The sequence below is a fragment of the Felis catus genome, chromosome C1 (genome assembly GCF_018350175.1).
Source record: "Felis catus isolate Fca126 chromosome C1, F.catus_Fca126_mat1.0, whole genome shotgun sequence".
Taxonomy (NCBI): Eukaryota; Metazoa; Chordata; class Mammalia; order Carnivora; family Felidae; genus Felis; species Felis catus.
Window position 1 is genome coordinate 133913758 of NC_058375.1, and position 17959 is coordinate 133931716.

A 17959-nucleotide genomic window follows, 5' to 3' on the forward strand; every position below is an offset into this window, starting at 1 on the left:
CAACAACAATCATAGTTCTGCTAGTCCAACTTGTTAGGGACAGTTTTGTCACCTCCAGGACCCAAACATGTTAGTCTTTCTTTTTTTCCACCCAGGTCCAGAGCTTTGTAGGTCTATAATGTCAGCCCTACTCACTGTTTCTTTTGTTTTATCTATTTCTTATCCACAGAAATATTTGTCATCTTTTATTTTTGATACCAGCTATGATTATTTTGTTTTCCTCTATTATTATATTATCTATTATTAATTTGGGGGTCTGTATTACATGTAAATCTTCTCTTGTTATGCCCAGAATTCGTGATCCCCAAAGACCGCCAGGGAGCCGAGTCCGATGCAAAAGCAAAGAGCCTTTATTCGAGCTAGCTCGAGCTCAATCCCCTACCTGCACCGATGCAGCGGTGAGATACCGGGGAGAGAGAGCGAGTTTCAAAAGCACAAAGGTTTTATTGGGGTCTAGGGGCAGTTAGTTAGGTAATGGCTGTGGCTTCAGCCGATTGGCTGGGGAAGGGTCGGAGTCCTGTTACGCAGGTCGCCGGGCGTGTTTTGATCCAGAAGTTTGAAAGGGTAAGCGGGAGGTTACTCAAGGGGAGGAGGCGTGGTCAAGGTGGAGGACAGAACAAGATGGAGTTGCCGGCGTAGGTCCGCCCTTTCACTCTCTTTTATACAGATAGACATTTTATTTTATTCCTGTTAACAGATTCCTAATCCCAGTTCCCTCCCCCTGTAAGCACCTATTCTTTTGTTCATAATTTGTATTCTTCTCAAAGGACTATCCATGACTTATTTACATCACTGTGTATCTTTGAATAATATATAGCATATTTTGATGTGTTTTATGCTCGTAAATTGCATTATGCAATACATCTTGTTATGTGATCTATCTCAAGAAAATGTTATGATTCTGATTTTTACCGAACATTTTACTTTTGATGTCTATCTCTGCTGATATAGGTAAATCTTGTTCTTTCCACCGTTATATAATATTCCTTTGTGTGCATATCACATATTTTCCTTAATTTCTTTTCCTTGACAGCATTCTTAAATCTTTGTTCTGCAAAGCATGCTGAAGATGGACATCATCACACATTTATTTCCATAAGTGTGGGAGCACTTCTGTAAGAGATAATAGGCATGATTTCCAGCTGGACAGGGAGAGCTGGATCTTTTCCCCTGGGGATGCTTGGATGTCTGGTTTTTGACTTCCCCAAGGTAAGGGCAGTGGAATTTCTAATGTTTGTTTAGAGTTTGAAATCCCCCTGACAACATGCAAGATGAGCTTCTTTACTGATAGTTTGCAACTGAATGAGCCTCACTTAACTACTTAACAAGCCACTGAGAGGTTTTGGAAGGAGCTCTCCCAAAGACAAATTCCTCATGCAGATTTTGGCAGTTCAGGTCTGGGAATCAGACTACTCCCACGGCACAGAGGTTGGGCCCAGAAGGAGTTTCTACTGTGGATATCTCTGAGATCTCTGATGCTTGCTTGTATTCACTAAATAAAAGCCTCAAGTGGGTGTATTTTTGGGTCTGGTTAGTTCAAATATCTGAACTGGGAAAAACAATACAGACCTATCCCCAGGAGTAAAATTGCTGAGTCATAGAGTATGTTTCTGTTAAATTTCAATCAATTGCAGAAAATTCTCCTTAATGACTGTACTAGACCAAAATGTCCAGGACTTTCCACTTTTCTTCATTCTCACAAACTCTAGATGTCACCTGAAATTTTTAAATTTCTATCAACATGATTGATGTACAAAGGTATGTTAGCGTGCCTTTAATGTACACTTCCCTGATTCCTAAGGTGTTCACATATCTCTTCGAAAATATATTGAATGTTCAGGTTTTCCCTTTGTAAATTGCATATTTTAATCCCTTACCCATTTTTATTGTGTTTTCTCTCATTTTTCTTGAGGAATTCCTTAAATATCCTTGATATTAATCTTTATCTAATTTGCCACTTTTCTGTTAGCTAAATCTATTATAACTCTACTTCAATTCCCTCTTTTATAAAGTAGAAACCGTAATAGTACTTATAACTCTTTTTTTCCTCTAAAGATAAAACAAGATGATACATGTGAAACACTAGGACGACATTTGATACTTAGTGAGAATTCAGTGTATACTAGCTATCTCTTAAGCTTTTTCAAATTGAACTACTACTTTTGTTGGACCTAAATATGCACATAAACTTAGATTTAAATTGAATTTTAATCTATATTTAAATTGAATGATTTCTTCTGTACTATATTTAATCCAGGATCAAAGTCTCAGGCTAGACACAGGAAGTTTAGAATATACACAATAGTGACAGAGGGAGAAGATACGGCTGGGAAATCTGAAGCCATTACTCTGTACTTGAACTCACATTAGCCTGGCACTCCAGTCTGTGTGGGAAGCTGACTCTGCCCTTAAAGCTGACCTGCCTTTCTTCAGCAAGCACCTGACCTGCTGATGATGGAGGGATTGCATATCTTCATCTGGGCACATTTTTATCCATTGAATCTGTATATTTGTATTTTCAAAACTGCAACACTTTCATCACCATTACTCTTGCCCCTAGTGTGTGATTTATCATCCAACATGTCAAAATATTTTGAAAAAGTTATCATGAAAGACGGAGTCTAAGTTGAATCTGATTTCTTTACTGGAGAAGAACAAACCTAGAAGGGAAAGAATAAAATACACTAGAAAGTCTTGATAGGGAATAGAATCACTCATAAAGTCATGAGGCAAAATGTATTTTCTAAAATGTATAATTGGCAAAGAGAGATAGATTTGAAAAACAATGGGTCAATTGGAATGTGCATGGAGTTTTCTCTTAGTAGAAACTTTTCCTTTTAGTTGCTAAACAAATTCTCTAAATATTGAAAATATTTCAGAAGTTCTCAGGAAATGATCATTAAAGTAAACTGCTAGTGTTTGATAAATTCCCACCCTAGTGTCCTTTCTTGGCTCTTTCAATCAATACCTCTGTTCTTGGCCAGATTTTTTACCAGCAAAGAGTTCTGGGGAGCATATTATATTCATTTATCTAAATCAGATCAGTCTAAAATGCACACTGTCCTAAATTGTGTATGTTCAATCTAGATTGATAAAGATATTCCATCTCCTAAAAGTAGTTTCTGAAGTACTCTGTTAAGCAGATGAAAGATCACATGTGGGCACAGAGGAAAAGAATATGATGTGAGTTCCATTATCAGAGACCTCCACAGGCAAAGGAGAAAGGGAGTAGTTTCATGTGTGTATAGACTCTTCTCTGATGCCTTCTTTGACTTCCCTAAGCAAAATCATCATTACCTCTTCCCAATACCAGGGGGATATACTTTCAGAATACCATGAATAACTTAATTATAATTATGTTCTCTGGAGACCTAATAGATTACATGTAAATATGAAATAACTACTTTCCTTGGAAGCTTTTAGATCACCCATCTATTGGCCTTTATTACATTAATCAATAAATTTCAATTAACTAATCAAGTAGATTACAAAATATTATAGATTTAAGGATTGTGCATATGCTCAAACTTTCCAAACTGAGCTAACCCTCTTATGTAATTAAATGAGCAATATAGGTGTGCTCTGATGTTTGAATTATTAAGAAGCTCTTACTAGATAACACACTGTTCCATAAACCATATGCAAATACACTCAAGTCTTACAAACATAATGAGGAATGTTCTTTTTATTATATTGTTACAATTGTATCTTAATCAAGATGTAGAGCCCAAGAAACAATAGTAATAGACACACTAGTCATATCTCATAAATCATGAATGGGACTCATTAAATAAGCAAAGACTTGGGTCAATTCTTAGGCTAAGAGGCAGAGTTGCAAAGAATAAGCTTTTCATAAAATCTTAGCTGAAAATAGAAGAACAATCTTTTGTGAGCTTAAAATGGTAAGGTGTGTGTGTGTGTGTGTGTGTGTGTGTGTGAGTGTGTATGTGTGCGTTTCTCCAACCATTCCTACAATTCTTCATAATAGAAGCAATTTCATATTTTAAAGAGTTGACTATGGGTGTATGCGATAATGAAGAAAGTAGATCTGATAAAGCATATTCCTCTTCCTAGTGCTTTCACAGCTAGAGTTTAATACCTGGTGGGTATTTTTTAATCTGATGGTTTCTCAAATGATATGTTTGCCTTATTGGTATTTTTCCTTTATTTTAATTAAAATTGCGTGCCTTTGCCATGTTTTACTTATAAACTTTTGCAATGGTATGAAAATATTGACTAAAATAGTCTTTTCAGATCAGTGGCTAAAAACATGGTAGTATTTTAACATACTTTCCTATTTGAAAACCAAGAGTAGATCTTTGAATATAAGAGGAATTTAAATATTAGCTTTTAAAAAATAAACACATGTTATTTATATGGAATAACTTTTTCTTTATTGGTTAGTACCTTCTCATCCTAAAACCCCATGTTCATTTCCGAAAATGCTGAGTCTAAACTGTAAACAGATCCTCAAGCTCAAGTTTTAGAGTTTTGTTTTCTTTTACTTTTCTATTCCATTTCATATTTTTTGTTCTTGATTACAATTGATGATGCTTTAATATATTTAATTTATCAATGTAACTGGTTAATAGATTCTGGTAAAGAGACACAATGCAGAGGCAATACAATTAATTAAATAATCTAACAACCTGAGTTCCAGAAACATTTAATTGCCTATGTAACAGGTAGTAGAGAAAGATAAACCTCATGCTCAAGAAACAAACACTCTAGAAAGGGAGGTAATCATGCCTACAAATAAAGTAAGAATTCAGCCTGTGCTAAGGACTATTAAAGAACAGTACAAAAAGTGCTACAAGCACAAAAATGAAGAGATATATTTTTATGAATAACAAAAGGAAAGGCTGCGAGACCAGAAGAGAAGAGGTAAAGGAGAATGAGAATAAATTAAATCAAGATTTACACTGTAGAAAAAGTGATAGGCACAAGAGTGTGGGGAGTAAGTTTAGGAATTCCCTGAGCCTGAACCGATGGTGAGCAAGGCATAAAGAATTAGAAAGCCATAGGATCAACACATCCAAGTTTGGGTAAACAAGATTAGATAAGTAAGATTAGGTAAACAGGGCAAAGGCCCCCAGTATAGGACAAAGATATATATAGGGGATGAAAGTATCAAAAGTGAGGTAAACAAAACTAGGTATTCAGGGTGGAAAAAGCCCGCCAGGGCAAAGTTGCCCAGAGTGGAGCTAACTAACAAAAGAAAGGTGCCTTGTTGATCCTGAGGTAGCATGTTCTGTCCTTCTTGTCCCCTAGGCAAGTTTAGGTAAACAGGTGGCCCTCATGTCTGCTGTAAACAACCATCTGCCTTGCACCAGGAATTTGGCACCAGAACTTTGTTTTGTATTGACCCAAACCCCTAACACCACATATCTTCACCGCATATCTTCGAACCCTCTCCCTCATGCCAGTGAATTAATGTTCACGCTTTTATTGTCTCTATGTGCACGCCCATAACGCTTGTAAGCCTTCTGGTCCTAATAAAAACGGAGCAAGGACACTTATTCAGGGTTCTTGACTCCTCCTGGACATTAGCGTTTCTCGCATTTTCAATCCTGCATCTGCTCTCTTGCCAGACAAGAGAGAACTCCAGACCGAGAATCTACAACAGATGGTGACCCCGACATGATCGGACGCAAGAGGACTATAGGCTGATGTGCAATGAAATCGATGTGGCCAGTAGGAGGTGCGACACAAGGACTGTAGGGTGCTGCGGAAACACTAAAGAGCTCCAAGAAAAATGCACTGGGTTACAGTCTCTTCCTGAAGAGGTAAGAGATAAAGCAAGACTATATTAGGATTCACTGCTGCAGAACTTTTGAGAGATTTATTATGGGAGACTCCCTGCGCTCGTAACAGTAACAATATATTCGTAATTTACAATCATTGGAAAAGATGGCCTACACTATCCAAAATCAGAAAGCACTCCTTAAATTATTAATGATTACCCAGGAACACTGCCCTTGGTTCCCAAAACAAGGAACTTATGGTCTTGGTATTTGGGAACAAGTAGGGGAAATATTTAAAGTTCGGCATTCTAAGGAGGCTAGCATCCTCCCTGAGGTAATCCTCACTTGGTCCATTGTCCATACTGCCCTTCTCCTCTTGAGTTCAGACGATGTATATAAAGATTAAAATTACCCAAAGTAGAGGAAACATCTGAGCTTTTTTATAGTCAGCCTGTGCCTTTGGTGCCTTTATAGCCAAGAGATTTTCCTCCTCCCTGAAAAAGTTGGGATAATATCAAGCCTCTAAAAACCTCACTGACCAGTTCTGATAAAGTCCTCACCCCAGTTCAAAAGTACATTAAGAAAGCCCATAAGGCTGGTAAATTCCAGCTGTCTCCCGGTGTCAGGCAAAATAGGCAATACATCCATGAAGTCCTGCTCTTTCCAATAGTAAAAGAATTGCAAAACTCAGTTCAGCTGTTTGTCCCTCACAGCCCTTTTACAACTGGCATTTTAGAAAATATTTGTGGCACGTTTCTATCTGTGCCTGGGACTGAGGTTCTCCTATGAACATCCTTCTGACCTTGTTACGGAACCACGCTGGAACGCTGGTGGAAAAACCAACCAGCACTCAGAGATCTTGGTGGATTGGAGATTTATTTAACATCGGCGGGCTCAGAGGGAACCATTTCTCCAAAGATCTGAGCGCCGAATGCAAGCGGGAAAGGTAATTTATAGTTGCCCGCCTCCATATTTGTGTGGGAGTTTTCATGCGTGTGGCAAACAGGGCAAGAAGAACCCCGAAGAGGGGTTTCTAAGCCAGAGACCAGAGTTTGTTTTAGTCTCGTCGGCCATCTTATAGTGTAAAACTTTATTCATTCTCCCAACATTCCCCCCCTTGATACCATTTTAAAAATTTTTGGGGCGCCTGGGTGGCGCAGTCGGTTAAGCGTCCGACTTCAGCCAGGTCACGATCTCGCGGTCCGTGAGTTCGAGCCCCGCGTCGGGCTCTGGGCTGATGGCTCAGAGCCTGGAGCCTGTTTCCGATTCTGTGTCTCCCTCTCTCTCTGCCCCTCCCCCGTTCGTGCTCTGTCTCTCTCTGTCCCAAAAGTAAAATAAAAAACGTTGAAAGAAAAAAAAAATTAAAAATTTTTATTAGGCATCCCTCTTTAGTTCTAGGGGTTGGTACCCTCGGAGGGTTAAGATACGTGCTGCAGTTTGGCGGACAACAGTGTTTTCAGTAAAACGTACCAGGGTATTTAGTATATAGGGGCCAATGGTCTCAATTAAAATTATGGAAAGGAGGGGCCCTTCCAGGTCAGGGAGCCAGGATGCCCAGTCTGTGAGATCCCATTCTCTCCATTGACTGATATTTTCCTGTTGTCTACATTCAATTCTTTCCTTGAGTCCCTTAGTCTTAGTTGTAGCTATCTCTGACTGGTTTATGAAATAGCAACATTCCTCCCCAAGAAAGATACAAGTCCTTCCTTTTTCTGAAGTGAGGAGGTCGAGGGCTCACCTATTTTGGAGGGACACTGCTGCCAGGGAGTTTATTTGGCTTTGTAAGGTTACCAGGGAGTCTGCCATCTGTTCCATGTCCTAGTTTGTTGGTGCAGTCTCTATTAGCCCAACAGCAAGGATCAAGATCAGGGCTATGACACCAGTAAGGGGCAAGGGCTGGCAGAGTTGCATCCGAACCCCTGGGCTCAGCCCACATGTTGATTCCTCAAGCTTCAGTGATATGCAGGCCAGCCAGCTTCTGGGGTGTGGCTGGAGCAGGGCTGGAGATCTCAGGGGCCAGTGTCTTTTTGAGGGTCAGTTTAAGCAGATTGACTGGATCTGGATTACTTCGCCAGCTTGAGGGTTCCTTTGAATTGGTCTTCTTAACTCTGGAGTGATGGACCTGTGGGGTGATACCTGAAACTGAATCCTCTATTTGGTTGTATATCTGTAAAGTCCATCTCCAAGTCTTCGAAAGGGGTAGGTTTCTGGTAACTGTCAGATCAGGTTTAGGGAAGATATGATTTGCATGTTTAGAGATTCATCCTGTTTTCCAGTTGTTTAAATAATCATATGCCCATGGGGTCTTATTATTATCCCCATAGAATAACAAGCACAGAAGATTGCCTATACATGAAATACTGTGACAATTTTCTGAAGTTTACCTCAAGTTTAGGCAAACAACAAACATTTAAAGGAAATCATAACTAGAATTTAACATCCAAAACGGTGCATTGTTGAAACATAGTTGTTCTCTCTAAACCCCCCCACCCCTTTCCAGAGATAGCCAAATTGAGACCAATGCATTTGTAGAACAAATCCAGTCTTAACAAATCTGGCTTAATTGTTTACATAAGCACAGCAAGAACAGTGATTGATCATGAGGATCCTTTAAAGTTTGCTTTGCTGAAACCTTTTATAAGGAATTTCCAGGTTGAACTTTTAGTAGCATCTCCAGGCCAAAAGCCAAGCCAAATACTTACCATCAGACAGGCCTGCAATACCTATAGAATTGGGCGGATTCCTCTTCATGAGGTCCCCAAGATATCCTGAGGTTCCTGCGCCTGCCAGGAAGTGACCTTCTTTACTCACCTGGTGAGGCTGCTGGGAACTCTGTAAGCAAGGCACCAGGCCAACATTTCCAAGGGGCTTTATGGCTCCATGTTTTATAAAGCCAACCCTAGTTCTTTAAAGCTGTCTGGTCATATCTGAGTCTATGAATGTCATCATCAAATATGACATTCCAGTCAAAGCCTTGGTAAAATAACCAGTATTTCCAATGGTGATCTGTTACAAGATGAAGAGATTCTTATTGAACTTATGCAAACAACGGTAATTTCCATGAAAGAAAGAATACTCATTGAGAGTTTTTGAATTTCAGGGGAATTATGTAGAGAGAAAAGATAAATGCTTCAGTTTACAAATGAATACTTTATGAAATTTTTGTATATCATAGATATCTTAAGAGAAAGTTTCCTTTTTTTTTTGAAGCTTATGTTGTTTTATTTTTTATTTTTTTTTCAATATATGAAATTTATTGTCAAATTGGTTTCCATACAACAGCCAGTGCTCATCCCAAAAGGTGCCCTCCTCAATACCCATCACCCACCCTCCCCCCCTCCCACCCCTCATCAACCCTCAGTTTGTTCTCAGTTTTTAAGAGTCTCTTATATGGGGCGCCTGGGTGGTGCAGTCGGTTAAGCCCCCGACTTCAGCTCAGGTCACGATCTCGCGGTCCATGAGTTCGAGCCCCACGTCAGGCTCTGGGCTGATGGCTCAGAGCCTGGAGCCTGTTTCCAATTCTGTGTCTCCCTCTCTCTCTGCCCCTTCCCCGTTCATGCTCTGTCTCTCTCTGTCCCAAAAATAAATAAACGTTGAAAAAAAAATTAAAAAAAAAAAAAAACCTAGCTCCTTAAACATTGAGCAGTTTTAACTAAGTAATCAAAGACCTGATAAAGATGAAACTTAAAACTTTGATTTTCCCGGAGGACAGACCTTTGCACTCTTATCAAGAGCAGATCAACAGTTCAAAAAAACTTTGTCATTTGAGCAGAGAGAAAAGCAGAATTTCAACCTTACACTAGTGTACTTTTAAAATTCCATTCATCTCAACCTTCTACAACTTTCTTTTTCTTTCAGATTTTGTCCCAAAGCCATTTCCTTTCAAATAACCAGTCTCATTTAGGACAAAATTATTTTCATCTACCCTCAACAAAATTGTATTTCCACTCCTTATATCTTTCTTATATACCTCCTATTTTCCTACATACAGGGTTTCTTTCCTTATTTTCATCAGTCGTAAGTACACTTAGCAGAATTTTAACTCTTGGGAAACCTTAGTCTCCAATTGAGGACTTAGTAACCAACTGAGAGGTGTTTACACCAGAATTTTTTTAGATGGTAAATTTATGAACCAATTAAGTACAAAACATGTTTTCCAATAGGTCTGAATAGCCTTAATTTCTCAGCAATAAGAAGTTAAAAACACAAACCTATGTTCAATAATCAAGGCTTTAGCCTTCCATCCTATTTGGAAATTTTCAGGTTACCAAGGATCTTGAAAGTTATCTTAACAATTACCCATGAAAACTTTGAGACAGACAAAATTAACTATCATTAACAAATTGCAACAGAGATAACATGAGCTTATTTGACCTTTGCCGATAATTTAAAGACAGGTCCAATAAACTTAAATTAGTTTAAACATCGAATATGTTTCACCTGCATCCACCCAAAAGTCAATCAATTTTTCCCCATTGTCAATTTTCATTTGGGGCACCAGTGGAGATATCTGAAATGGGTGGTCCAAGGGGGTGTGCACTTTGCTTCTGGACTTGGAGGGTGGGAGGAAGAACCAATGGTGCCTGAGACACTGAAGATGGTATATGACCACACCCAAGTTGGTGCAGAAACATGAGGGGGACGGGAAGGCAGAAGCAGCAACTGCTTGGGAGTATTCCTTAAAGTCCCTGTCCCAAGGTAGACTAACCACAGTTGGCTCCAATTATAGCTGTTAACCTGGGAAATGAGGGATAATCCCTCACATCTGTTAGCAGAGGAACAGGGAGAGAGAGTCAGTGTCTTGAGTCAGTGTCCTGAGAGTCAGTGCCCTTTTAGTCTGATTCTATCTTGGCTAGACTATTAAGGTCCCCTTCTTGAGGTTCCTCCTGATATCAGCTGGGTTTTGGGACTTTCCCTGGTTGGAACACTTATTCTTTTTAATGTCCTTTCTCCTTACAGTAGGTTCATTGACCCCTTGCTAAGGAGGTTCTGGGCCTCCCCCCTTTTGGTGGCTAGACCTTCCCTGTCTTTTTGTCATGCCTCTGGAGCGAACAGGGTGTAAGCCTCCCATAGTCTCGTATAATAATCCCTGAGGGGGGGGGATCCCCTTGCTGCTGGGCATATTTATGGCCTTCTCAGCCCCCTGTTCTGGTCCCCAGGAGGAGAGCCTCTTGGTATCGGCACATGTGGACCAGCATCTGGAGAGCACCTGTGCCTGGCCAAGGGTGCAATCTGGCCATTGGTCCTTGTGGGGGAGGGTTCTCTGGGCCTGGAAGGGGAGGAGAAATGGGCAGCATCGGGGGGAGGAGTTTCAAGCTCAGGGGAGTGGGGAGGGAGCCTAATGAGTCATGAGGAGGTAGAACACTAGGGGAGCAGTGGGTTGCTTCTTTGGTCCCCTGGGTGAGTTTCTGGATAAAGTGGCTAAAACCTTTGCCTGGCTCTGCTTACTATGGATGAATCGCACCCAAGGCAGAGGATTTGGGGCAATTTCAAGCCAGGAGTCGATGCATGGGAATTGGTCAGTGTGACCTGGGTCTCTAGAGACAATATGCCAGATGCAGTGGACCACTGGGACATCCAAGGTTCCCCCAGAAGGCCCACACACACCAAAAGTGGGCCATTCCAACTCACATAGGGTCCCCAATGTGCCAGGGGCTATCCCAATTCCACAGCCTCCCAAAAACCCCCTCCTTGCTCCATCCCGACCCCACAATGCTCCCATGAGGCGAAGTCGCAAAGACAGAGGGACAGGAGCACCCCCTCCAATGAGTAGACCAGCAGATGCCTGACTGGCCATGTCCTGAAGGAACCCAGGCGACACTCAGCCACAGCCGTCTCAGCCCTGCGAGCCATGATCAGAAAACCACTTGATGCCGCCACAGACCACATATCATCCATCATTGGAATCGCAGATGGGCCCATTCAGACTCTGTGGGCCCTTGGGGACCCCAAGGGCGCCCACCCGTGGAGCCACAGAATTGAACTCAGCAGGCAAGCTAGACAGAGTTGCACATTCACATTCACATACACACCAGAGGTAATTACATTCCCTCCCATAGAATTCCTACCTGTGAGACTTCCAAAGTCTCAGGGAGTGATCAGGTCCCCCTTCCGCTCTTGCAAGTGGGCCTGATTAGATTGGGCCCCAGCCTTACCGGTTCTGACATCAGGTCCAGGTCCTCACCTGCCAAGTCTCCTCGAGTCTGGCAGGAACGGTGGAGCGGGGCCAGCCTGAGGTGACTGAGTAGAAGACTGCCGAAATTCAGGCAGGGCGCACCTTCTCCCTTGTGATCCCTCATTCCTTCACCGCCTCACCATTCTCCCAAACTGGTGGCAACAATGGGCCAGCGTGGTTGGGTTTCCCAGTCAGGGAACCAAATATGTTACGGAACCAGGCTGGAACGCTGGCAGAAAAACCAAGCGGCACTCGGAGATCTTGATGGATCAGAGATTTATTTAACATCGGCAGGCTCAGAGGAGACCATTTCTCCAAAGATCTGAGCGCCAAATGCAAGCGGGAAGGGTAATTTATAGTTGTCCACCTTCATATTTGTGTATGTGGGGGGGGGGGGGGCGAGGGGGGGCTTCCGCGCGGCAAACAAGGCAAGAAAAACCCAGAAGAGGGGTTTCTAAGCCAGAGACCAGAGCTTGTTTTAGTCCCGTCAGCCATCTTATGGTGTAAAACTTTATTCATTTTCCCAACAACCTCAGCCCAATATGCTTTCTGTGCCCAAGAGTTTTGTAATGCTTGTGCAACTCATGATGTGCAAAACTTGGATGCTGCTATTCCAGTGTCTTTTGAACAACTATCTGGCACAGGGCAATATTCCCAACCAAGGCAGCAAACCCAGCTTCCAATCACTGTCAGTAAAATAATGCACTAAACTGGTGTGATGTATTTTATACAGCGCATCACTAATATAGGGGACTCTTTCTCTGACTGTTTCTCCCAATACACTCTGGTTACTCTAACATATGTGGGGGCTTCTCCCTCACTCATTTTCTGGGTTAATAACTATGATGATTACAGCCAATTGTCTCTGGCTAGTCTACCTCGGGATGAAGATTTTAAGAAATATTCCCAAGCAGCTGCTGAAACTCCTTTTGTTTTGGGGAACTTCCCTGTCTTCTCTGGCCCCCGACATGGGCTGCCTAATTCCACTAGTGGAAAACAAAACAAAAGAAAAACAAAAATCTGTATCTGCTCATCTATCTGAGTTGACATGCTTTAGGACTATGAGAACTCTTCCTCTGCCCTCTGCGCCTTTATCTGCCTTGAGGCCTCTTGGTGACACCTCACCTTTTCTGCCTTCCCTTCCCCCTCCTCCTGTTTCTGCACCACCTGGGGTGCAGTCTGCACCTCTGGCTCTTCAACGCCTCAGGCAGCATCAGCTCCTCCTCCCCACGCTGTCAAAAGGCAAAAACATCCCCTTAGACTTACACCACCCACTTCAGATTTCCACACTGGTTCCACGGGAAAACATAGACTGTGGTAAACTTTTAAGGGCACACAGATAAAATGTAATTAAGATAGACGTGTTTTTTAAGTTATCAAAATTGAATAATAAAACTCTATTCTACTCAGGTTTACTGAAGGTAAAATAAGCTCATGTTATCCCTGTTCCAATTTGTTAGCAAAAGGATGACTTAAAGTAATGCTTAACTTTGTCTGTCTCATAGTTTTCATGGGTAATTGTCAAAATAGCTTTCAGGGTCTTTGGTAACCTAAAACTTGAACATTTTGCTTAAATGATAAATTAAATTAAGTTCATTGGACATGTAGGCCTCTTCCAAATCAAATGGAATGCTGAAGCATTGCTTACTAAACATAGGTTTATGCTTCTGAATTCTATGGCAAAAAAACCTAGGGATACTTAAATCCATTAAAAAAAATGCTTTATCCTTAATGGATTCATAAGTCTGCCACCTAGAAACTTTCTGATGTAACAGACAGTTCACAATTGGCTACTACTTTTCACTGGAGACTAAGCTTTCTAAGAGTTAAAATTCTGCTAAATGTAGCCAGTAAGGCTAATGGAAATAAGTAACTCTGTATACAAAAAATAAATAAATAAATAAATAAATAAATAAATAAATAAATAAATAAATAAGAGATATGTAAGAAAGATATAAAAAATGAGAATACATTTTTATTAAAGGAAATAAATAAATAAAGTTTTAACAAAAAGGGTAAAACAACAAGACAACACACCCTTTTAAGTTGTTTTACTCAAGCCTTGGTTGGAATTACCCATTCCTTATAATCCACAAGGTCAAGCAATTGTAAAATGAGCACATAATATGCTCAAAAACATGTTAAAAAAAAAACAAAAAGGGGGAGATACCCCTGGCTGTCTGCACAACCTCGGCTCCTTCTTGATTGTGCTATGATTACTCTTAACTTTTAAAATATTATTCCTCAAGGACTAACTGCAACTGAGTGACATTCTTCAAAATCAGATAAAAAAACCACCGAAGGGGGCCCACATGGACTGTGCCCACTAAACTTCTCACCTGGGGTCAAGGATATGCTTGTGTTCTTTCAGATTCTGGACCTCTGTGGATTCCCTCTTGGTTGGTGAAGCCATACCATGGCATGATGGAGACACCCAGGATATCTTCCAATGAACCAGAACTTCCAGAGAATGGCTCTGATTGAGCAGCCACCACCCCCCTTTTTCCAGATGGAGGAAGCCTCTTCATTGACTCCTCATCCTGAAGCCACTCTACAAACGCAGGTCTTTTCCCCTGATATAACATGGGGAAGCCTTAAACCACTGTCTAACCAGGCCAGCATCCTCTTACAGCACAATGATATTGCATATACCCCTAATTCGCATCTGATGGCCATGATCTCCATCATTAATTGGAATTTGATGTATGTAACCCTGATTCTTCTCCTTGCCCTCATTTGTCCAGGTCAAGCTCAATAGTCATATTGGGCTCATATCTTTAACCCACCTATATTTGATAACTTAACAATCCTAGCCTGGGATATTCCTATTAGCAATAATGACAGAGTTAGTGGGAGGAGCGAATCTTAACCCACCCTTCCAAACTGAACAAGAGAATTGGCTTTATATGCCAAGATCTCAAAGGTGGCTTACTTCAGCACTTCTTATGTGCGTTACCAAACTTAGCAATTTATCTGCTGGTCTCAGACTAAACATCAGCTGACTTTTTGTGTCTACAGACCAAAGCCTCTACAAGGCCAGTCAATTTTACCTTTTTCTCGGCCACAAGCTTTGATACACCTCAACAAAACAAAACAAAACAAAACAAACAACAAAACCCCCCATATATCTCACACTCCTAACGTTACAGTTTACTCTAGTCTCAAATATTCAAACCACCCCTGGAATAATATTCCTTGGACAACCTGTTATGGAGAGACTGTGCATAATATTCACTGGGACAACTGGGCTATTATTGACAAAGGTCCTGGAGGACATCTTGAAACAAAATAACATAGACCATATCCTTTGACCAGTCTAGCAGGGAGAATATTTTTTTTGGAAAGACAGAGACTTGTCTGGCCCTATAATTTCTGCACATAAAGGGAAATTAAAGGACCTTGGCTTGTTAATCTATGGAAGGTAGGCCTTCCCTTCTTCACCGGTACTGTTAGCCATGGTGAAATTTATGCAAATCCACATATCAACATAACTTGGGGGAACTGTGGGGAATAAGCTTAGGAAATCCCTGAGCTTGCACTGATGGGTTAACAATAAAGAATTAGAAAGCAATAGGATGAACACACCCAAGTTTGGGTAAACAAGATTAGGTAAATAAGATTAGGTAAACAGGGCAAAGGCCCCCAGTATAGGACAAAGATATAGGAATAGAAAAGCCTCAGGATGAAAGCATCAAAAATTAGGTAAACAAGGTTAGGTATTCAGGGTGGAAACACCCCCCAACTTAGTAAAATAGCAGAAAACTGCTTTCACAGGAAGGAAACCAAAATAGGTAAACAAGGCAACAGGACTTTTGACCAAAGCAAGGCGGAAGTTGCCCAGAGTGGAGCTAATTAGCAAAAGAAAGATGCCTTGTTGACCCTGGGTAGCATGCTCTGTCTTTCTTTCCCCATAGGCAAGTTTAGGTAAACAGAGGTGGGGCCTCATGTCTGCTGTAAACAGTCATCTGCCCTGCACCAGGACTTTGACACCAGGACTTTGTTTTGTATTGACCCAAACCCCTAACCTCATATCTTCAAACCCTGCTTTCTCTCAAGCCCGTGAGTTAAAAGTCATGGTTTCATTGTCTCTTTGTGCAAGCCCATCAAGCTTGTAAGCCTTGTGATCCTAATAACAACGGAGCAAGGACCCTTATTCGGGGCTCTTGTCTCCTCCCAGACATTAGCCTCTCTTGCATTTTAAATCCTGCATCCACTCTCTTGCTGGACAAGAGAGAACTCCAGACCCAAAGTCTGTGACATAAGAGCAGTCAATGTAGAGGCTGTCAGCAGAGAAGGAAGTTTGTATTTTCCTAATTGGCAAATTATTAGAACTTTGCCTCTGAAGAGGTTCATTAATTCAGTAGAAGTAGAAGTAAGTCTTAAGGGTAGCTTGCAGTTAAAGAGGCAAATTAAAGCCACTACTACTCTGCTCTTTTCTTTGAGGTCAAGAGAAAACTTCTTAGTAAATGGAGAAGAAAATTTTCTCTTTAATAAAACAGGTAATAGCTATAATTCCAAACCAGAACTTATGAAGAATAGCTGCTGAATATAGTAATGTTTCAGACCTAAGAAGTCACAGTGCAGAGAGTACACTCATAGCTCATGTAACCCTGGAAGGAGTTCTTCTGAGGCAGGAGTCCAGTCCTATGGGACACAATAAAGATTATCTTATCCGAGCAATAATTCTGGACAACAGGATAGACTGAGGAGCAACCTCTAAACTCCATTGCACTCTAAATATTGGAAGGAAACATAAGAAGTTATAAGAAGTCACAGCCATTATGGTAGTGTGGAGGAAAGTGCAACAATTGGCTTTACACACAATAGAATTAGATAAATCATCTCACAACACAAAAATCTTTGTCTCCTGGATCTGCACTCTAAACCAAACTGATTTATTTCTTCAACAGCAACTAAAAGGATTGGATCGCACTGAGCAGATAAATCCCCTACACCTCCTGGCTACCTTAGTCATGCTTCTGAGTTACAGAACATGTTAACTCTCTTGGAACATAATCAGTCAGTTAAATAAAATATCATGGGAAGCATTTAAAGTAGACAATAAAGTCTTACTGGAGTATAAAGGAAGGCCACAGAGTTAAGATGAAAACCTAGGTTAAAATTTGGAAAATTCAATCAAAAGAGAAAAGAAGAAAAGTAACTATATAAGGGAAAATACAGAGGTAGATGAGAACTGGGGTGTCAAATTCTCAGAGTCAGTTTAGCATAACTAGCGTAAAACAACTGTGGAGAAAAAGGGCTAAAATGAAAATCCCAGGTAGACACAGACCAAATTATAAAAAGCCCTTTGTAAATCATGACAGGCAGTGATAGTGGAAGTGGGATGGAAGGAATGAATACACAGTATTTGTTCAAAGTGAGGGCTTCATGCTTTCTGTAAAGCACCGATAGGATGATGATTCTGTGATTTTCATAGAGTCACACGGATAAAAGGAAATAATTCTTTCTGCATTTTTCTTCCTGGTGATGATTTTTGTTCTGTATTAGTGTCTTTTTATTTAAATTTTAGGGCCTCTTACTTAACTATCTGTTGGTGTTAGAAAAACATTAACCTGGGGTACCTAGATGACTCAGTTCGTTAAGCATCCAACTTTGGCTCAGGTGATGATCTCGTGGTTAGTGAGTTCGAGCCTGGCATTGGACTATTTGCTGTTAGCGCAGAACTTGCTTTGGATCCCTGTCCCCTTCTCTCTCTGCCCCTCCCCCGCTTGTGTGTGCGCTCTCTCTCTCCAAAAATAAATAAGTAAATAAACATTTAACAAAGGAAAGAAAGAAAGAAAGAAAGAAAGAAAGAAAGAAAGAAAGAAAGAAAGAAAGAGAAAGAAAAACATTAACCCAGTATTGCATCCATCCTGCGTCAGGGCAGTGAGTCCAAAAGTCCATTCTTGCAAGCACGATAAAGATACAGGGGTCTCATAAGGAGTGAATAATTACAAGAAATTGTCTTTGTTCTGGGTCAGATAATTGAAAGTTAGAACTCAGACAATATATATACTCTCCTATTGAAAGTAGGTCCTCT

The 17959-nt window shown here is 40.9% G+C and overlaps 1 long non-coding RNA gene across 1 annotated transcript; it reads left to right on the forward strand.

The window, feature by feature from the left end:
• Positions 1–478: 478 nt before the first annotated feature.
• Positions 479–17662, forward strand: LOC109502667. The gene is made up of 3 exons (XR_002161419.3): positions 479–1209; positions 5592–5786; positions 14291–17662. It is a non-coding gene; the product is annotated as an uncharacterized LOC109502667 (long non-coding RNA).
• The last annotated feature ends 297 nt before the right edge of the window (positions 17663–17959 follow it).